This window comes from Chiloscyllium plagiosum, chromosome 21, assembly GCF_004010195.1.
Source record: "Chiloscyllium plagiosum isolate BGI_BamShark_2017 chromosome 21, ASM401019v2, whole genome shotgun sequence".
In the NCBI taxonomy this organism is placed as follows: domain Eukaryota; kingdom Metazoa; phylum Chordata; class Chondrichthyes; order Orectolobiformes; family Hemiscylliidae; genus Chiloscyllium; species Chiloscyllium plagiosum.
The window spans coordinates 44,696,449-44,719,170 of NC_057730.1; the positions used below are offsets into that span (position 1 = coordinate 44,696,449).

The 22,722-nt window shown below is 42.6% G+C and overlaps 1 long non-coding RNA gene across 1 annotated transcript in view; it reads right to left on the reverse strand.

Moving 5' to 3' along the window:
* Positions 1 to 3,759: 3,759 nt before the first annotated feature.
* LOC122560824 overlaps positions 3,760 to 22,722 on the reverse strand; it is a 77,631-nt gene continuing 58,668 nt past the window's right edge. Inside the window, exons 2-3 of the long non-coding RNA XR_006314823.1 lie at positions 4,496 to 4,742; positions 3,760 to 3,796 (exon numbers count right to left, since the gene is read on the reverse strand). This is a non-coding gene — a long non-coding RNA (uncharacterized LOC122560824). The remainder of the gene's footprint in view (positions 3,797 to 4,495; positions 4,743 to 22,722) is intronic.

Here is a 22,722-nt window from a genome sequence, read left to right on the forward strand (position 1 = left end):
TGGACTGGGGTGTACAAAGTTAAAAATCACACAACACCAGGTTATAGTCCAACAGGTTTAATTGGAAGCACACTAGCTTTTGGAGCGACGCTCCTTCATCAGGTGATTGTGGAGGGCTCGATCATAACACAGAATTTATAGCAAAAATTTGCAGTGTGATGTAACTGAAATTATACATTGAAAAATTGATTGTCTGTTAAGCCTTTCATGTGTTAGAATACAAACCCTACCATTTAACCAGTTTTCAGGAAATGAGGACAAACCTCAAATCCCACTTTCAATCATCTCAAAACAGGTACATACAAGACAGTCCAATTACATAAAGAACAGTGTAAAATACAGACCACTGACCTCCACCCCCCAACATCCCCGCCCCCAGCAACCCAGCAAGCCTCCCATCCCACCTCCCAGCCACTCTAAGGCAGCCCGCCCCTACTCTCCTTCTGGCTACATCGCCTATTCATTTTTAAAAAATTTTTTCTTCTTTGTGGTGATAACTGCCTGTGCAGCTGAGCACAGCTTGAAATTAACAGAAATAAACAGAAAGAAAAGCCAGAAAAAAAACAATCACAATAACCAATAAAGAATAAACAAAAATTCAAAATAAACTCCTCCTCAGGCGGAAGACACCAACAGGCAATAAATAAGATATACTGACGGGGTGGTTCCAGGCTGTTCAGGTGTTCCTCTCCTCTCTCCTACACAGAAAGGTGAAGAGTCTTTCACTCACACTGATTCAGCTCCCTCAGAGCCAACTCTCAGAGTGAACAGAACCTCTGACAATCCTGTTTTTTTTTCTTTTTTTTTCTTTTATTTTCATTTTCCCCCAAACTATCACCTGACAGCAGGTAGTGCTTGTTTGTCCCTAGCACCCATGTGTGCAAGTGTTGGACACGGTGAGAAACAAGTGTGTAAATCTTTATTCAATTTCCACCACCAGGAAGATAGGAAACACCTGAATGGCCAGTGACAAACAGTGCCCTTCTCAAAGGGCACATCGCCTGTTCATAATGGTCAGCCAGGACTTTCTGACTGGCCCACTTTAATAACCCCAATCCAGGATCTCGTAGTCAACATGGTTCCAATCACTACAACCTCCAGTTGAGACTAACTCCACCCCTCCTCTATAGTGTGACCAACCAGACATTGAGGACTCACGAGGTACCTTCACCTGTTGAGTGAATCACACTCCTACTTGATCTTGCTGTCTACTTGACTCTCACACAAGCACTTCACAGTCACTGGGTTACTGCTGCAAAGCTCAAAATTCATTTCTTCAATCCTTGCATTTGACTTCTCTTTTCAAAGTATTTGCAAGGTCCCTTGAATTGAACAGTATCATGAAAGCACTTCTGGAGCAACTAACTAGCAAAGACGGCACTTCCTCTGGTCCCAGTGTTATAACTCCAACTGAGTGATTTTAAGACATCTGCAGGTCCAAAGGTTGCTAGAAGTTGAATTGTCAACTCAAAAGAAGCCATTAAAAAGGCGCAGGGTACTTAGAGATTGCAGCACCAGTTAACCTTCATGGAGATGGGTACAGTGGGTCATCGCGATTTTATGACCATCATAAAGTGTTGGTATTTACAACTTTTAACTCTTAGTGTGTCAGAAAGAATGGAGGCTGGACTGCCAGAGACTGGATTCAGAGAAAGAATGTAGCAAACTGAGAGAGAAAGGAACTGCAGGATTTAGTCTGTGGGCCTCCCGTTCCCGGAATGCTGATATGTCCGCAGGTCTTATGTTAACTCGAGTAAATTTTCAGGCATTTAATCTCATAAACAGTGCTTTGCTTTATTTATATCAATATAACGGAACTGAATCCTCAAAGTGTTGAGTTTATCGGTTGTTTTATAAAGGCGAAGTCAGAAACCCACTGCAGTATGTGAATCTTAGTGGGAGGGGTGGAACGAACGAATGATGAGGAGTGAGCTAATTTCGTCGCCTTGAGTTGGGGAAGGTGAAATCTCAATGCTGCGTCAGGCTCTTTTTCAGGGCAGATCTATTGAAAAATGGTCAGAAGTTATTCTTAAATCTCTGTGGATATTTTAGGTAGAAAAATAAATGGGTAGATTTCCTGGTGATTCATCATATCCGTGCACAAGGCTAACCCAACTGAGTGAAACCAATCTGAGAATGTTTACTTCAGGGTCATTGCACAGGGCTGGAAGAAATCTGCACCAGAGCTCAGTACAATGGTCCCAGCAAGAATGCACACCAAATCATCAACAGAAATTTGACTCCATGGTATTAACACTCAGATATCAAGGCCACTTGGATGAACTATCAAAGGATGGCTTGTTGCTATAGCTGCAGTTCCTACAGAATTTTACTTCAGCATCTCTCATTATGAAGCAGGTGTAGGCTATTCGGCCCTTCAAGCCTATTCCACTTAACATGCATAAACCCCCAAAGGACAAAAGAGGTAAGGCAGAAGAGATCGGAGAAATATTGGGCCTACATGCTCTTGCAAACCAACATCATTGCTAGTCAGACTGGAGGATTGCTAGCATCTCTTCCAGAATAGTACCAGAGGCGTCCAAAGCATGTGGCATATCCCTCTAGGTCTTCAGCTGTATAAATAATCCTCAATCCATTTCCCACTGTGTGACCTTGTAAGAAAGGGTACCAGGAGTTGATCCTGTAGCTCACTAGACTTGTGTATTGTATGGCCTATGGACATTAGGGAGGCCTACCAGGGCAGCATGGTTGTTCAGTGGTTAGCACTGCTGCCTCACAGGTTCGATTCCAGACTCAGGTGACAGTCTGTGTGGAGTTTGCACATTCTCCCCGTGTCTGCGTGGGTTTCCTCCATGGAACAGCACAGCAGGTCAGGCAGCATCCAGGGAACAGGAGATTCGACGTTTCGGGCACAGGCCGAAACGTCGGCCTGTGCCCGACGTTTGGGGGGTGGGGCCAGTGTAGTTGCGGAAGATGGATTGTTCCACATACCCTACGAAGAGGCAGGCATAGCTGGGGCCCAACTACACTGGCCCCACCCCCCATCTTTTTCTTCGCTACATTGATGACTGTATCGGCGCTACCTCGTGCTCCCACGAGGAGGTTGAACAGTTCATCCACTACACTAACACCTTCCACCCCGACCTCAAATTCACCTGGACAGTCTCGGACTCCTCCCTCCCCTTCCTAGACCTTTCTGTTTCTATCTCAGGCGACCGAATCAACACGGACATCTACTACAAACCAACCGACTCCCACAGCTAACTGGACTACACCTCCTCCCATCCTGCCCCCTGTAAAAACGCCAATTCCTTCGTCTCCGCCGCATCTGCTCCCAGGAGGACCAGTTCAAAATACGCACAACACAGACGGCCTCCTTCTTCAAGGACCGCAATTTCCCCCCCGACGTGGTCGACAGTGCCCTCCACCGCATCTCCTCCACTCCCCGCTCCTCCGCCCTTGAGCCCCGCCCCTCCAACCGCCACCAGGACAGAACCCCACTGGTCCTCACCTACCACCCCACCAATCTCCATGTACGTCCCTCCTCCCTACCTTTTATCTTCTCCTGCTGAACACTCTCTGCTCATTCCTGAAGAAGGGCCTGTGCCCGAAACGTCGAATCTCCTGTTCCCTGGATGCTGCCTGACCTGCTGTGCTGTTCCAGCAATAAAGTTTCAACTTTGATCTCCAGCATCTGCAGACCTCACTTTCTCCTGTTCAGTGGTTAGCACTGCTGCCTCACAGGTTCGATTCCAGACTCGGGTGACAGTCTGTGTGGAGTTTGCACATTCTCCCCGTGTCTGCGTGGGTTTCCTCCAGGTGCTCTGGTTTCCTCCTACAATCCAAAGATGTGTGGGTCAGGTGAATTGCCATGTTAAATTGCTCATAGTGTTAAGTACATTAGTCAGGGGGAATGGGTCTGGGTGAATTACTCTTCGGAGGGTCGGTGTGGACATGTTGGGCTGAAGGGCCTGTTTCCATACTGTAGGAAATCTAGTCTAGAGACATGGTGGAACCTGGAGGCTTACTGAGGTCTGTAGACATAATGTGGCCTATGCTTTTAGGACTTATAAAATATGAACAAGGCTGAAACTCAAATTTCAGTAAGTTTGAAGTCACTTTTGAAATGGCTCATTGATATTGTCATTTCTTCAGCGTCTAACAGATTACAGACTGATTGAGATATATCCCACCCCCTCAAAAAAGACAGCCAGGGCTTTTATTTGGGGCAAATAGTTCACAAACTATCTCAGAATTAAGCAGCAGTTGTGTTGAATGGCTATTTAAGTTTTAACTGTTCAATGTTAATGTTAATGTATGTGAGCATTCTGTAAGCATTCTAGAAACTTCTAAAATCAAACTTGGTGAGGAAATTAGATACAGCTATCTCCAAAATTTCAATTCCACATGCATGACGTGTAAAACCATATCAAATGTAAATGGAGAACTCTTAATACAGTCAAAGTAATACATTGTATATTTTGGGAATGACCAAGTTTGACAAATAAAATAATCTGCAGCATATAATACCAACCTGTGGGCTAAGAAATGGAATCCAATAGTGCCTATTTCTCCAGTAATAAATCAGCACTTGAGTCCGTATGGAATGGCATGTGTACACACTCGGCAATCCAGCAAAGCTCCCCAGGCTAAACTGGTCAGTGTGGCTGTTGCCATTGAGACCCTATTTCCATGTTCAAACTCCTAGATAGACCGACCACAGGATGCTCCACATGAACTAGCACAGGATCAAAGAAGCCATTCCAGGGATAATCGTGAAGCTGCAGAGCAAAGAATAGAGCAAGTCAACATTTTACTTTAATTTTTCCTGGCTCCACACTGAAACTGAAGGTTTAATGACCTCTGTCAAGATTAGAGTGGTGCTGGAAAAGCACAGCAGGTCAGGCAGCATCTGAGGAGCAAGAAAATCGATGTTTCAGGCAAAAGCCCTTTATCAGGAATGAGCAAGATCAATAATGACATCTGCCAACCCTTTTTCTTCCCCTCCCTAGGCTTTCAGTAGACAGAGTGGCAGGATCCCCAGTTGGCCCAAGTTCTTCCTCTTGGGGGCTCCAGCCTACCATTCATGACGCAAGAAGGTCAATTTTACATCTTGCCATTCTGCCTTGCTATAGTCATTGTTATTCTGAGGTTCGTGTCCCATCTCATGGATGAACAAATTCCCATTGCCCGTAAAGCATAGCCAAATGAGGCAGATTGCAAGAGGGATGCAAACAGTTTACAGAGAGATATTCATTGATTACGTAAGTGAGCAAAAAGTTGGCAAATGGAGTATAATATATAAAAATCTGAAGTTGTTCATTTTGGAAAGGAGAACTAAAGAATAGAACATTATTTCAATGGAGAAAAACTGCAGAAAGCTGCAATACAAATGGACTTGGGGGGACATGTACATGAAACACAGAAAGCTAGCATCCAGCTGCAGCAGGTATTTTGGAGGGCTAATGGAATGTTGGTCTTCATTTCAAGAGGTTTGGAGTATAAGAGGAGAGAAATCTTACTGCAACTGTACAAGGGGCTGGTGAAACCACATTTGGAGGACTATTAGCAGTTCTGGTCCCGTTATTCAAGATATCATTTAATTGGAGGCAGTCCAGAGAAATTTAACTAAGATAATCCCTACTATGGAGGAATTGTCTCATGGGCAAAGACTATTCAGTTTGGGACTTTACTCACTGGGGTTTAGAAGGAATGGAGGTGATCTTATTGAACTACATAGGATTCTAAACGGGCTTGACAGGGTAAATGCTGAGACGATGGGAAAGTGTAGGACCAGAGGATATAGTCTCAGAATAAAGGGCACCAACTTAAGACCGAGAGGAGGAATTTCTTCTCTCAGAGGGTTGTGAGTCTTTAGAACTCCTTGCCATAGAGAGCTGTAGGGACAGAGTCCTTGCGTATATTTAAAGCTGAGATAGATCTTTCGGGAATTCAAGGGTGAAGGAGAAAGGATAGGAAAGTGGACATGAGGAATGTTAGATCAGCCATGATACTAGTGAATAGCAAACCAGGCTCAAGGAGCTGAATGGCCTACTCTTGCTCCTATTCCTTCTGGTCATAACTCAGACTATGACTGTCTTATAATAACACTCAATCATATCAAATATTTCAACACAGTGCCCATTTGGCAAAAATCCTGCAATGGAGGACTCTAAAAGAATAAACTTTATCAATGCAACTTTATCAGACAACTGAGCCATCCACCTACACAGCCAGAAATAACCCATTCTCCCTTGTGTATTCACTTGGAACATATCTTTGCACCCTTGCCTGCCCTAAAGCTCCTATGCAGTGCTACCCCAGTGGCTGGAGTGTTGCTTGACCAAGGCTGCTGACTTTCACTGGTTCAGGCTGCTCTGGGAGGCTGGCATTGGAATGCACACTGGGGAGCTTGCAACCTGGGCTGATTGACTCAGTAAGGCAGTAGAGTGGGAACAGTGGGAACATGAATAATGTCATCAATAGAATCACTACAGTGCGGACAGAGGTCCATCAAGTCTGTACCGACCCTCTGAAGGAGCATCCCACCCTGACCCACCCCATTCCTGTAACCCAGCATTTACTATGGCTAACCCATCTAACCTGCACACAACAGAACAATTTGGCATTGCCAAATCATCTCAACTGGACTGTGGGAGGAAACCAGAAGTCCCCGCAAAAACCCAAGCAGACCCACGCAGGGAGAATGTGCAAACTCAACACAGACAGCCATCCGAGTTTGGGATCAAACCTGGGTTCCTGGTGCTGTGATACAGCAGTGCTAATCATAATCTCACTGTGCTGCCCACACCCCATCCAGACAGAGGGCAGCAGGTGCAAGATCTAGGGTATGCCACTGGCATTCCCATGGATGGCAATTCAGTAATAACATGCTCGAGGGCAGATTGCTGGACTGTTGTGAGGTCCCGCAAATCCCTTTGAGAATCATCAAATTATACAGAATAGATTAAATTCCCTACAGTATGGAAACAGGCCCTTCGGCCCAACAAGTCCACACCGACCCTTCGAACAGGAACCCATGCAGACCCATTTCCCTCTGACTAATGATCTAACACTATGGGCAATTTAGCATGGCCAATTCACCTGACCTGCATATCTTTGGACTGTGGGAGGAAACTGGAGCACCTGGAGGAAACCCACGCAGACATGGGGAGAATGTGCAAACTCCACACAGTCACCCAAGGCGGGAATCGAACCCGGGTCCCTGGTGCTGTGAGGCAGCATTACTAACCACTGAATCCCTGTGCCACCCCAACAGAAAGGCACTTTAGCCCATCGAGTCTGTACCACCAAAAATACTCTATGCCCCACACTAGTCTCACTCACCTGGAGTAGGCTCATGGCCTTGAGAATTGATGGCAGGCAGCAGGCTGAGAATTCATGGTGACAAGCAAGGAGCTAATGATCTTTGTCTGAATTTCTACTGCAACACAGATTTGTTTTTATTCTTTGATGTACCTCGCTGGCAAGACCAGCATTTGAAGTCCATTTCTAATTGCCATTGAATAAATTGCTTTGCTCGGCCATTTCAGAGACTGGTTAAGTCCCCGCCACATTGCTGTGGATCAGGAGTTATACGTAGGTCAGATCAGGTCAGAGTGGCATCTTCCCCTCACTAGTGGACACTAGTGAACCAGATGACAATCAATGATAGCTTCATGATCACGATTTCTAAAATTAGTTTTATATTCTGGATTTTGTTAAATGAACTTAAATTCCACCAGTTACCGCAACAGAATTTGAACATTACAAAAGTATAAACATACGGATAAGGCACAAGAGATAGGCCATTTAGCCCCTCAGCAAGTCAATAAGATCATGGCTGGTCAAATTGCCATCTCAAATCTCAAATACTGCACAGCCCTGATAACCTTTCACCCTTCTTGCTTAACAAGAATCTAGCTACATCTGCTTCCCTTGCCATTTCAGGAAGAGAGTTTCAAAGACTCACAATCCTTTGGGAGAAAAGATCTTGCCTCATTTCTTTTTTAAATTTTCAATTCTGATTTTTAAACAGTAACCCAATAATTCTAGATATTCCAATCAGAGAAAACATTCTCTATGTTCTACTTGTCAAGATTCCTGAGGAATATATGCATTTCAATCAAGTCATCACTTACCGTTCGAAATTCCAGTGGATACAAGCTTCGATTATCCCATCTTTCCTCATAGGACTCATTCCAGGTATTGGTGGAGTTAATCTTCCCTGAACTGCCTCCAAAGCATTTACATTTTTATTTAATTTAAAGTGACTAATACCTTGCAGAGTACTCCAGATGCAGGCTCATTAGCACCCTGGATAACAGAAGTGTAATCTCCCCCCTTTTGTATTCAATTCTTCCTGCAATAAATTATATGATCCTATTAGTTTTCCTGAATACTTGCAATACCTGCACACTAACCTTTTTAGATCCATGCATAAGGACACCCAGGTCCCTTTGCATCTCAGAACTCTGCAATCTCTCATCATTTAGAGAATATGCTTCTTCTTTATTCTTCCTGACCAAATGGACCATTGCATATTTTTGTCCATTATTCCTCCATTGGCCACATATTTGCCCAGCAAGTTAAACTATCTGTATGTTCTTGTAGCCTCCTTATGTTTTCTTCATAACTTACTTTCCCGTCTACCTTTGTGACATCTTCTACGTTCTCATGAGTGCCATGGATTTTGCCACAGCAATCCCCATGGGCCAGAGAACCATTCTGCTTCTCAATGGTCTGGAAATGCAGGCACCCTTGTCTCCCATTGGTGCTGCAATATGGCAGTGATGGGCCAATATGCCCCGCAAGAGGGAGGGAAGAACACCAGTGACTGAGCTGCAATGTGTTTGGGTGACCCTTTGCCTCAGTTAAATAGCTGGGTGTCTGTGGAAACAGCAAGAGCTGGCAGACACCATTGGAAGGTCTGAGGGGGAGGTACAGCATCTGAATGAGCATGAGTCCTGAGTGTCATGTAGATTGCTGATGGTGGAATGCTGCATTGAGCAGTGGGAGGGGTCAATGGTGTTTTATTAGCCTGTAGTACTATGGCACTTCAAAGCACCTCCCACCTCTGCTAATGTGGGGTGCAGTGTAAGGGCAAGTTGATACAGTTTACTACCAGCAATCCTCCTTTGTTTTGACCCTGTCTAATGATAAGTGATAGGCGATGCACCAATGCAGAGTCTGTACAGATGAGGCGCTGTTGAAGAGTGTGGTGCTGGAAAAGCATAGCCCTTCAGGCAGCATCCGAGGAGCAGGAGAGTCAACGTTTCGAGCAGAAGCTCTTCATCAGGAATGTTCCTGATGAACAGGTTATGCTCAAAAGGTTAACTCTGCTGTTCTTCAGATGCAGCCTGACTGGCTGTGCTTTTCCAGCACCACACTCTTCAACTCTGATCTCCAGCATCTGCAGTCCCCGCTTTCTCCTGGATGAGGCACTGTTCCTGGGTAACTGGATGATTTACTGCATTATAGAAGGAAGTTCAAATACATTACAAGGCCAGCAGAATTACTCGGACTCTTGCAAGCTATACAGAATGCATCTGTTCCCTACCAAAGTTTATGTAAGCCTCACTGTCTCCATTCACAAACTGTGTATGACATCAACAGAATGGGGGAGTTCAGCATAACAAGAGCATTAATCTGATCTAGCCGTTGGTGCAGTCGGTAGGTGATACTATGTGAAAAGTCACTGACCTTCACCTCCAAGCAACATCATTGAAATGGACATCTGTTCCCATTCCCCAGGGAAATTCACACTTGGGGGGTCTCTTGGCCACCTGCTCCCATTGTTGGTTTTGGGGGTTTGCGATCAAAGTTATCTCAATCAGGCAGTTGATGACTTGTAGTAATTTTTTGATTGTTTATTGAATTTGTTAAGAAGCAACAGTCTAGATATGATACATCTATAATCAGCAAAGAAGGTATACAGCTGTGTCAGGTAAGAATGCTTCATTGAACCAGAAGCTGTCTCAAAAGGGGAAACCAGTGCGGTGGCTTTGAAATGGTGACATTGTCTTTGTTCTTCCCTTGGGCTGATGTAGAGATAATCTTGGTCTTCTGTCAAGAAGATGGTAGCTTGTTTCCCTGGATCCTATCCCTCATATCTATCTCTCCTCAGCTATCTCTATACATTATTTTAGGGGCTGGCCATCTCTGCTGTGTCTAAACCCTCTTAACCAATGACCATGGCTACTCTTGATGCCAGGATGACCATTGTCCCCTTATCCACCTCCATTTGAAGGCTGGTTTCCAGTTTTTCAAAGAGCAAAACTGTCTTATTTTTGAAAACTTTGCATTTATAATAAGGTAAAGCGATGTCCAATAAAGCTTATGTTTATGCTTGTGAAAGGTTAGTTTGCGACAGTTAAATGAATGCCTGTGAAAACAGTAATAGCTGGTCAGTCTGAAGGGGAGGTACAGATCTGAATGAGCATGAGTCCTGAGTGTCATGTAGATTGCTGATGGTGGAATGCTGCATTGAGCAGTGGGAGAGGTTGATGGTGTTTTATTAACCTGATTGCTACTAATGGCACTTCAAGGCACCTCCCATTGCCAATGTGTTGTTCAGAGTAAGAGTAAGTTGACACAGTTTACTGCCAACAATGCTACATAGAAAACATGAAATATGGAACACAGAGTGAGGACAGGCTTAAAGGGGACGCCAATTTCATACACTGCCAACCTCCACCCAGAACACCTCTAGCATGCCATCCATGAAAAGAGTCTTTGCTTTGTTGCTATATTGTGCTTTATTGGCACAGCACCAAGTTGTAACCAGTGTCAGGATAGGCAGTTTCCTTCCATTGGGTGCAGATGCCCTTACAGAGGACTTTAAGAGTAGCAGGTTGCACCATGTGTTATCAGTACACACTGCTTGACCTTCTGCAGAGCAGTCAGTCAGCAAGCAATATGGACCTCGCCCTGACAACACTTCAATTATTTAAGTGAGAGGGCACCGCAAAGTCTGTTTGCTGCCTGTCACAATGGGAATGGTAGATTGTAGATTATAATCTCTGCGGCTATTAAAAGAGGCCGCCAAGAAATTTTCAGCTATATATCATTCTATTGCAATGCCTCATAAACATTGCTTTATTATTTCCAATTAATTATGGAGCCAAGGCTGTTAAACCTGCTGAATAAGGCATGAAACTGTGATGGAATTCTTATATCTATCAAAAGGGTAAAAGAAACATGGATTGAGAAAAAGGCTGTTGAGCCTTTCAAGTTTGTTCCTCTGCAAATTAAACTCTAACACACACTCTATATAAAGTTACAAAAGGAAAAATATCAAAGACTCACACAGCCTATTTTCTCCACAAAGTATCTCCCAATGCTCGGAGGTAATCACTCAATACTTCAGACTATCAATTTAATATTGCAAACTGTGGACAGAATGTATAAGCAAAGTGTCAATTTAGCTGTATGTATTATTCATCTGTTCCTTGTTTTATTACATATCTGATGTTCCAGGTCTCAGTAGCACAGGGCCACCATTCATTGTACTTTTATAAAATACATACCTTTTATTCTTCCAATTTTAATTAATCTTCCTTGAAGGTATCCCTAAACTCTCAATTGGTAGGAATCTAATGTGCTTGAATATTATTGATCTCTAAAGTAAATTTTGGATGCTTACTCTCATCATATAAAGTTTTCCATTGTGAGTAATAATTGGTAAAACCTATCCCCAGTTATTAAGTCTCACTTGAGGTCTATTTACTTGTACCGTGTATTTTTGCTGCAACCACAGGTTAAGGTGAATAATCTACTTGCATTTTCCACTTCCCTCCATTTCCTATCCTACCTCGTCACTTTATGCCTAAGATGGCACCATATGTGGTAATATTGTACACTTTCTCTGTAGTCTTGTACCTTGTGACAATAAAACCTAAATCTAAAATTACGTACACTTCAATCTTTCTTTCTGCAATGAAAATAAGTTCAGTTATTTTGAGTTTTTGTTCATGCCTTTTAAGATACTAGCAATGCAATAAAAACAGAAAATGCTGGCAGTACTGAGCAGGTTAGTCACCGTTTATAGAGAGAAACGTAATGTTTCAAGTAGATGACCTTTCACTTGTAACCAAGTACTGAAATAGTTGTTCTGAAGAAAGGTCACTGGACCTGAAGCATTAACTCTGCTTTCTCTCCACAGGTGCTGCCAGATCTGATAGGTTTTTCCTGCGATTTTTGTTTTTGTTTCTGATTTCCATAATCAGCAGTTCTTTGTATTTTCTTTAACACAGTTGGGTAACCAATCCATATCTCAATCACAAGTTTATGCTGTTAGCTTTCTGTGTGGATCCACAAAGTAACAGTGATGGTTTGTGAGGATTTTGAGCTGATTGTGAACCTGTCCTGCCAGTTGTATGGTAATAACATTATACTGTGTCTTTATCTTAGTAAAGTGCCTCAAGGCATTTAACAGCATCCTATCAGATGAATACTTGGCATTGAGCTACATAATGAGATAATAGGACAGGTGATCAAAAGGTTGAGGGAGCAATGAAAATAAGGGGGACAGCCAAGAGGCCAGAATTGAGGTGCATAGATCTCCAGGAACTGTCAGGCTAAAGGACATTACAGAGATAGAGGGGCGAGGCCTAGATAGGTTTTAAGACATGGATGAGAATTTTTAAATTGAGCCTTTCCCTAACCAGGAGCCTTACTAAATAGATTTAATTTTACTTTTGCAAGTCAATGACTGAAGAGGTCAGAGACATTAAATTAACATGTGTCAAGTTTGGAAGAATGAGGAGCTGAGATTTCAAATGACAACTATTAATTTCTGCAGAGGTGAAATGCTGAAACAAATACACCTCCATATTGCTGTAACAACCAAACCAGAATAATATTCCAGGCAAGAGAGAAATGGGATATACCACCTATCTTTCCTAATTTAACGACAATTGAGGAAGCACAATGCAGGATTTCCAAAAAGAAAGATACTTATAGAACCAATAATATTAGGTAAAATTGAGGATAGGCAGTGGGAATCTAGTTAACATTCCTTTATAAAATAAACTTTGAAATTTCGGTCAATAGTAGGTTCACACGGCCAACATGATCTTGTGAATAGTATCATTTAGTATCTAAACTAAAAACCATAAGTAAACTGTAAATGGTAAAGTAACATAGGTGAAGGCTAAGAGACACAATTCAGCAAAATCAAGTTTATAAAATTGTTAATCCTTATTTTAAAAATCAAACAAATTAATTTCCATGCTATGAGGAGGTGTTGAGCTGTGAGATATACAATTAGCTTTGCACTTTTAGTTATGAATTTAGACATGTGGCTGCATCTTTTTTTATGTTACCAGCTCATCTGGTTTTAGTTACCATGTGCATGCAGGTCCAGTAAATCGACCAATACCTATTTTATCAGTTGAAGGCACCTGTTTAGTAACAAGTAATGTAAAATAATTCTGGCTCCACTCTCAGAAATTCACAGGTGTAGGTGAAAATTACAGTGATTTCTTTTGGCAATTTTTTTTAAACATTTCATCGAGGAATCGCCTGCTGGGCTTAAGATCTTCAGCCATTGATGTTCAGCTGCAGCTAACTAATTTATGGGAGGCTTGTAAATTACACTTGCTTCTCCTGGGTTCCCCAACAGCATTTTGCTGGTGCATTATTCTTGCTGTTCACGAGGTTTGAGTTGGATTGGAATTTCTGTGAGAACTGTTTTTACACTATGGCAGCATTCCTCCAGGTTCAGCTCAGATTAAATGCTATTAACTGCACAACATCTTCTTCAAAATTGCCAGGGAGGAGATTTTTCTGTCACTGCACACACATAGATGTACTGGCTGCTAAAAGCTGATGTTACCTATCAGCCATCAGCTGTGGGATGTGAATTGGGAATCAATCCAATATCTATCTGTGTTTTCTAGCTTCAACACAACACTGCCACTAATATATCAACACAAAGAGTAACATGGCCAGTAAGTCGGTAATACTAGGAGAAGATGCAACAGTAGATTCGGAAGACAGCACTTATGAGGGGAATTCAATGTCTAAGCATATTCTACTCTAACTTAGAAATCAAAAGAAAATGGGATTCAGACAATAAATAACAGTGACGAATCGGGAGTGTGTGTGTGGGTGCGTGTGTTTGCATGCATCTTCATTTTTGTTTTTACTAGCTTCGCTACCAAATGCAATGATGGCGAAAAGGATTGGAGTTTTTGGAACAGAATACCAAAGAAAATAGAAGTAGAATTTGGACATTTGTCCCATTGATCCTGCTCCACCATGCAAAAAGATTTTGAGTGTTTACCTCTTAGAAGACCATAAGATGTAGATCAGAATTAGGACATTTGGCCCATTCTCCTGTCTTTTCCTTGCAATCCTCGATCTCCTTACTAATCATTATGGCATTTCCCAACTATCCCTACATCCCTTGAAGTTATTGATTTCTGTCTTGATCATGCTCAATGACTGAACTTCCACAGCCCTCTGGCATAGAGAATTCAAAAAACCACCACATTCTGTGTTAAGAAATTCCTGCTCAGCTCAGTCTTAAATGTTCTTCTCTGTATTCTGAGTGATTGTATGTTGTAACCAATCATGATCTAATTAAACAGCAGAACAGCTTCAAGGGTCTGAAAAGCCCATGCTTATGTTTCTAGGGACTAGGCTGAATGAGCTGAAGTAACAATGGGGTAACATTTCCCAGGAAATGATTCCCCTCGCAACCAGTTCAGGTGTAACCCAGGTTGACACCTTTCCTGTTTTCAATACCTTTCGTCTTTGGTTGGAGCAAGATTGGGTTGGTTCAATTGTTCCTTTGTCCATTAAAAAATTCAAGTCCCATACTCAAAGATGATCACTCAAAGCCTACAGAGAAACATAGCAAAGTACCCAGACCTATGGCTAAAAACTAATTCAGATCAGGTGCATAATAGACTGGATGATGTAAAGCTTGAGCTGTTTGAACCTGGACAAATTTTGTAGTAGGTATTCTTGGGATTTGGGCGACATTGACAAACCCTATGATTATTGTCCATTCTTAGTTGCCCAGATTTTGATCTAATCGAATGGTTATGGGGCCAGTTCAAAGGGCTACTGGGAGTCTGCCACATTGCTTTGGTACCAGAGTCCCAAGAGACCGGATGAAATAGGAGGGCAGGTTTTCTAAAGGTACTCAGTGACCATTCAGATTTTTCAACAAACCTCATGGTTGTTTTCTTTTCATTGATGCCAGTTTTGAATTTCCTGATTTCTTTTTGAAAATACATTTAAAATAATTGCCTGCATCAAATAGTTGGCACAAGAAGTGTTAAATGTCCATCTGCTAAAGAGTACATTTTAAAGAGCCACATCTTGACCATGAAAGGACAGAAAACCTAACTCTTTATAGCAAGTTACACCAGCACCAGCTGCTGAGTGTGTGGCGTGGTGCACACATTGGCACAGCTTCTGAGGGCAATGTTACAGCCAAACACCTGATCGGTGTAGGCACTTCAAAGCATTTCAATCAAAAGATTCGCTCTTGATCATGGTCCAAGGGAAGCGATGTGCCAGACTACAATCAGCATCTGGGCACACTGGATCTTCTGTAGAGCAGCAACACCTGAGAGAACGGGCATCTGCTGTTTGCAAGGTTTAACTTAGAGCAGGGCTTCTGTTGTAACAATCTGGCAATACTTTCTACTTCATAGCTCAGGCACAATGATGCTTGCTGTGGAACATCTTGAGAGCTAATGTTCTGTCATTCCACACCATGATCATGAGTTAAATTGGTTCTTAATCAATCAATCAGGGGTGAACAACAATTGGGAGGGAAAATCTTAAATGACAAGCAATGCTTTGTCTATATTAATCTGCATTAGTGAGACCATTACTCACTCTGCATGAATCCCAGGAAATTAGACAAAACAAACTTTCTACCCAACTGCAACCATCACCTGCCTAACATAACTGGATATTGTTAAACTTTTTGAAAAGCATCAGGAGAAACAAATAGCAGGGGTCTTGGATGTAATGGGTCCCTTGCACAGCAATTGCTATGGCTGTATAAGTTAATAATTGGATGGATTGTTACCCCTGTGACACTTGGCAAGTGTCTACCTATTGTCTGTTTATCAAAGCTTGTGCTTTGATTGCTCTCTTAAGAGCCCAGCAGAACTGCGCCAAAGGACCTTGTACCTTTCTCTTTGGTCTGCTCTGTTGTCTTGCAGTCTTTGCAGGCATTCCGAAATGCCCTTAATTAACTTATTGGTTTTTCAAATTCCACAACTCAAATTCTTTGCCTTAGGCAGTGTTCATACCTGCAAGCACCCTTCTGTCTGAGATATGGAAAGTAGAATTTGCACCTTCCGTTCAATTAAAGCAGGAACAAGCTCAATTATTCAGTATGGTTATGGTGGGCTAGAAACTGCATCCCTTAGCTCCCCTGCAGTTTTTGTTGGTAGACTACGTATCCACCCACAACCCAACTCTAATGTAGTTCAAGGCCCGGTATCAACAATACCTTGAGACACTCTGTTGAGGCATAAGGAACAGTCACACCCTCCACTCCAGATGCACAGAGTAGCAATGTGTACCATCTACCTGATGCATTGCAACAACTCACTAGGCTACTTCAATGACACCTTCCAAACTGATGACATCTATCACCTAGAAGAACAAGGAATCAGATGAATAAAATAGGGGGAGACAATGGCCTAGTGGTATTATATCTAGACTGTTAATCCAGAGACCCAGGTAATGTTCTGGAGACACAAGTTCAAATCCCAGATGGTGTAATTTGAATTAAATAAAAATCTGAATTAAGAGTCTAATGGTGACCATGAATCCATTGTTGGAAATGCTCATCTGTTTGCTAATGTCCTTGAGGGAACGAAACTGACATCCTCACCTGGTCTGGCCTACATGTAACTCCAGAACCATGCCAATGCGGTTGACTCTTATCTGCTCTCTGAGATGGTCAATAAATGCTGGCCGTGAGTGAATAATTAAAAAAAAAGTGAGTTCACACAGGATGATTTTAATATGTTGTGGCTAGGTCTCTCTTCAAAGGTTGGCAGTAAAGTTGGTTGTGTAGCATGTGGCACTGCAGGAGTAAAGGTTGGTTTTTGGTCCACAGTCATTGAAAAGACATTACATTAGATGAAAAGTCTGACATCCAGGAAAGGGAGCTCATTTGATCGCTCCACTTTCAATGGTAAACTTTGGCAGAGGATGGAGTTTATTAAACTGTGTCCAGAGCTTTTCGATGCAGCTGTGGATTCAAAACATCCCAAAATGTAATCGACACATGGGAAATAAGCAAGGGCTAGGAGGAGAGTGGCCTCTCCATCAAAGGTAGGCTTCTTGTGATAACCAACCGATATTAGCAAGAGCTGTGCCTTGAGGGGTTCCCATGGCAATGCCAGCTATTTGGGCATACATGAGTATCATTGAAACTGAACTCAACTGCACAATTGCTAAATTAATTCGTTCAATGAACATAGAATTAGATACATGTGGCACATCTAGATTGGCATGATACAGTGATGCAATGCAAATGCCAATGGCTTCTTTGAATGATAACAGAGAAACATAGAAAATAGGTGCAGGGGTAGGCTATTCGGCCCTTCGAGCCTGCACTACTATTCAATATGACCATGGCTGATCATGCAATCTCAGTATCCCACTCCCACTTTATCTCTATATCCCTTAATCCCTTTAGCCACAAAGGCCATGTCCAGCTCCCTCTTGAATATATTTAATGAACTGGCCCCAACAGCTTCCTGTGGGAGAGAATTCCATAGGTTCACAACTCTGAGTGAAGGAATTCTTCCTCATCTCAGTCTTGAATGGCTTACCCCTTAGTCTTAGACTGTGACCCCTTTTTCTGGACTTCCCCAACATTGGAAACAATCTTCCCACACCTAGCCTGTTCAGCCCTATCAGGATTTTCTATGTTTCTATGAGATCCCCTCCCCGTCATTCACCTAATCTCCAGTGGGTCCAATCTTTCTTCATATGTCAGTCCTGCCATCCCGGCAATCAGTCTGGTGAACCTTTGCTGACTCTCTCAATAGTAAGATTGTGCTTCCTCAGACTAGGAGACCGAAACTGCACACAATACTCAAGGTGTGGCCTCATCAAGGCCCTGTATAACTGCAGCAAGACATCCCTACTCCGATACTCAAGTCCTCCTGCTATGGAGGAGTGCATGCCATTAGCTTTCCATTGGTAAATAAGCTGGTAATTTTGAAAGAGCAAGCAGACATGCTATTGCTCTCAATATATAGCTCTTGTCAGGTCTCAGTGAACATGAACGAATCTTCACAGTATCTGTGGATAACTCATTTAGAATAGTTCACACAACTGAACAGAATCAATTGCTGATAGAATAGGGTGTAAAGGGATATCCCTTCTGTATGTGTTGTGTTGACAATGCACGCCCAGACACAGTGAGCCATAAGGAATAATCCAATTGCAGATATCACCAGGTGGGCTGTCATCCTTGCACAAGTCCAACAAATGCCTCTGCAACTTACTCTCAAGTGTGGCTGTTTAATCATGTATAATGGCAGATCCTATAAATACAAATTTGATCGATTATTGAGCACAATGTATATTTTGTCAATGTAATCACATTTGTTGAGTAGGATTAATTCACTCCCTTTGTTAGGTTGACACTTGGGTGGTTCAGGGTTTCCTTGGGATTATGCAATGCTACCAGCCATTTGCATGACAGATCAAAATCCATTAGTAGGCTTTGCTATGATATGCATGAGCCAAGTCTGCTTGCTCTGTTTTCAGGGCCTTACCATCATTGATGGTCCCTGGTTAGTGATGAGATAATTGGATGCCTTATGCAGCCTGCCTTGAACTCAAATTCTTGAATGTGAGCATAATATTGCACGCCAAAAAAATGGATGTGTGCGTATGTGAAGGTCTGACCCTGTGAATGGGTCAGATGAGTACAATAGATTTCCTATCCACTACCATCGGTGTGCAACAGTCTCCTTTGCTGCTTCCCTGGTCAATGTTTCTATTGATCCATGCCCAGTGTGACTCTTACAATGCAAGTAGCTATTTACAGCCTTACACCCCATTGGTGCCATTACAGACAGCAAGAGAGAAAAACAGATACATGGAGTTTCTAAACGACCAGGCAAGGTGGCTGGTTGGGGGCTAGATTTGTTTTGACTTTGAGTAAAAGTGTGTTAGTGTCCTTTTTTTTGCAGTTCTCTGATTTTTTTTCGAATCCATGAGTTAAATCAACATTAAAATGTGGAGGGATGTGTAAGGGGCACTGATCTGATATGTCTGATTTACACTATTGCCCAAACTTTGCTTGAATTCTGCTGGTGCATTCATAAAACTATATCTTTGTGAAAATGTCTACCTTAGCATATTTGTGCTGTAAAGCACATAACTCTTCTGACATGGTTCTCTTAAAGGCATTCCGATTTGAGTTGAAACACATGGGCAGCAGATTCCTCACCCACATTAAAAGGAAGCTCAGTCCTCATGTGTTTCCTATTGTTCACCAGATAGCTCTGCATTTACTTCCCCATCAGGGCAATGCTTTCAATAGGGATCAGTTACAATCGACGGTTCTCCCACTCTCTTGGGCTCAGATAGTAGTTTCACCATCAGAATCCCTCCTAAAATCAAAGGATAGCGAAGAATTATGAACTGTAGGATTATCGTTTATGACTCATTCATTTTCTGGGGAAAATTGCTCAGCGATGGCGGATGTTGGGACAGGACTGAGTGAGGGTTATTGAGAAAGGCAATGCTAGATCATCACTTCAACATAGAATCATATAGCTCAGAGAAAGGCCATTCAGCCCTCCGTACCCATTTTAGATCTTTGAGCTATAGAATTACACTATCTCCTCTGCTCCTTCCCCATAGATCTGCTGAAGTATTTTTTTCCCCAAGTATATAATCAGTTTCTGACTTTTTGTGGCAAAGTGATGGCACCCCTATCTCTGGGCCAGAACAGCATCGGTTTAAGCCTCTATCTATTCCTAAGGTGCATATTAACATCGCTGTACAGATTGATTTAAAATATGTAAAACTCACTTCCTCTTAAATGTCAGTACTGCACTGTCTCCTCTCAGGCATTCGTTTCCAGATAACAGTGGGGAATAAAATTCTCACCTCTTTAATTTTGCCAATTATTATCCAGCCAGTAAATATAATTTCTCCTAATCACATGTCTTCAACTCTCTAACTCATTTTCCCATAATGAGAGCAATCCCAGATTCGCTGCTTGGTCATCACTTTCGAATTAAGGATGATAGATATGCGTTATTTCTATGTAGCAAGAAACCACAAACTTTTAAAGTGCAGAACGAGCTATTAATACTCATACCAAAATCACTGAAAGCTAGTAGACAGGTACAATTCATTTTTCCAAGAGGACAATTGAATGTCTGCCTTTATCTTAAGGGGTCAGAATACATTATGCTACAGAGTTTAAAGCTTTGTTTAGACCCCTATCTTGAGAAATGAGTCCACATCATAAAAGATATCCAGTCTCAGACAACGTGCAACAAAGATTCATCAGCATGCCAGAACTGAAACAATCAAGATGTGGGGACAGATAGACTTGTATTCACTTAAGTATAGAAGATTATTGGAAGGCTAATTCAGTTATAGATCAGAGTCATAGAGATGTATAGCATAGAAACAGACCCTTCAGTCCAACTTGTCCATGCTGACCAGATATCCTCGATTAATCAAGTCCCATTTGCCAACACTTGGCTCATGTCCCTCTGAACCCTTCCACTCATAAGAGTCATAGAGATGTATAGCACGGAAACAGATCCTTCGGTCCAACTCATCTATGCTGACCAGATAACCGAACCTAATCTAGTCCCATTTGCCAGCACTTGGCCCATATCTCTCTAAACCCTTCATATTCATGTACCCAACCAGCTGCCTTTTAAATGCTATAATTGTACTAGCCTCCACCACTTCCACTGGCAGGTCATTCCATACACCCACACCACTCTGAGTGAAAAAGTTGCCCCTTAGGTCTCTTTTATATCTTTCCCCTCTCAACCTAAACCTATGCCCTCTAGTTCTGGACTCCCCGACCCCAGGGAAAAGGCTTTGTCGATTTATCCTGTCCATGCCCCTCATGATTTTATAAACCTCTAGTAAAGTCAATCCTCAGCCTCTGGTGCTCCAGGGAAAACAGCCTCAGCTTGTTCAGCCTCTCCCTGTAGCTCAAATCTTCCAACCCTGCCACATCCTTGTAAATCTCTCCTGAACGTTTTCAAGTTTCACAACATCCTTCTGATAGGAAGGAGATGAGAATTGCACACAATATTCCATAAGTGGTCAAACCAAGTCCTGTACAGCTGCAACATGACCTCTCAACTCCAATACTCAGTGCTCTGACCAACAAAGGAAAGCATAACAAACACCTTCTTCACTGTCCTATCTACCTGTGACTCCACTTTCAAGGAGCAATGAACCTGCACTCCAAGGTCTCTTTGTTCAACAACACTCCCGAGGACCTTACCATGAAGTGTATAAGTCCTGCTCTGATTTGCTTTTCGAAAATGTAGCACCTCACATTTATCTAAATTAAACTCCATCTGCCACACCTCAGTCCATTGGCCCATCTGATCAAGATCCAGTTGTAATCTGAGGTAACCTTCTTCACTGTCCACTACACCTCCAATTTTGGTGTCATCTGCAAACTTACTAACTGTACCTCTTATGCTCGCATCCAAATCATTTATATAAATGACAAAAAGTAGAGGGCCCAGCACCGATCCTTGTGACACTCCACTGGTCACAAGCCTCCAGTCTGAAAAACAACCCTCCCCTACCACCCTCTGACTTCCACCTTTGAGCCAGTTCTGTATCCAAATGGCTAATTCTCCCTGTATTCAACGAGATTTAACTTTGCTAACCAGTCTACCATGAGGAACTTTGTCAAATGCCTTACTGAAGTCAATATAGATCACATACACTGCTCTGCCCTCATCAATCCTCTTTGTTACTTCTTCTAGAAACTCAATCAAGTTCATGAGACATGATTTCCCATGCACAAAGCCATGCTGACCGTCCCTAATCAGTCCTTGCCTTTCCAAATAGATGTATATCCTGTCCCTCAGGATTCCCCCCAACAACTTGCCCACCACTGATGCCATGTTCACTGGTTTATAGTTCCCGCGCGTATCCTTGCCACCATTAAACAGAGGCACCACGTTAGCCAACGTGCAGTCTTCCGGCACCTCAAATATCTCAGCAAGGGGCCCAACAATCACATCCATAGCTTACCATAGAGTTCTAGGGGTGCACCTGATCAGGTCCTGGGGATTTAGCCACTTTTATGCATTTGAAGACATCCAGCACCTCTTCCTCTGTAATATGGACATTTTTCAAGATGTCACAACCTATTTCCCTACATTCTATATCTTCCATATCCTTTTCCACAGTAAATACTGATGCAAAATACTCGTTTAGTATCTCCCCTATCTCCTGTGGCTCCACACAAAGGCCGCCTTGCTGATCTTTGAGGGGCCCTATTCTCTCCCTAGTTTTGTCCTTAATGTATTTTTTTTTAGATTAGATTACAGTGTGGAAACAGGCCCTTCGGCCCAACAAGTCCACACCGACCCGCCGAAGCGAAACCCACCCATACCCCTACATCTACCCCTTACCTAACACTACGGGCAATTTAGTATGGCCAATTCACCTAACCTGCACATCTTTGGACTGTGGGAGGAAACCGGAGCACCCGGAGGAAACCCACGCAGACACGGGGAGAACGTGCAAACTCCA